This window comes from Penaeus monodon, chromosome 20, assembly GCF_015228065.2.
Source record: "Penaeus monodon isolate SGIC_2016 chromosome 20, NSTDA_Pmon_1, whole genome shotgun sequence".
Classification (NCBI taxonomy): Eukaryota; Metazoa; Arthropoda; class Malacostraca; order Decapoda; family Penaeidae; genus Penaeus; species Penaeus monodon.
The window spans coordinates 41,345,014-41,345,614 of NC_051405.1; positions in this window are offsets into that span (position 1 = coordinate 41,345,014).

The following is a 601-nucleotide window of genomic DNA, read 5'->3' on the forward strand; positions in this document are numbered from 1 at the left end:
TTGAATAGATCCTTAACAAATTCTGGAAAGAATTTGGTGTATATAAATTCTATGGATTTTCATCTCTCCTTACTCAGTGATTAGCCATAATGTCCTTACCCGGTTTGTATGTTGCGTAATTAGTGAAACACACGCAATATACATCATGTAAACTACAAGTATAAACGCACACAGCACAATGTTTAATACATCTGAAGAGTGAATAAAAGTTCAATACATATATGTAAATCCGATCTTGCAGCAAGTGAGATAAAACAAACACACAAAAACCCGAAAAGAAAAGAAACAAAACGATAAATCACTAACACTGTCACGGGACATGCTATAAAAAAATATATTTATTCTGGATCAGCGTGTTGTTGACATGAATCGATTGTCTCGTCCACTACGAAGTATCTGGCGGAAAAAAACACATATATACCTTCTCTAAGCTAGAAATAAGGGATAATACAGCTGTAGACATAAAGCGCCATGTGGAATTGTATTGTAAATTATAGAGTATTAGAGAAGAAAGAGGAATTAGTGATACCGATGTAAAGGGAGATGATAACTGTTAACAGGGGATAACAATGTAATGTTATAATCAGATCTTTATATTCTT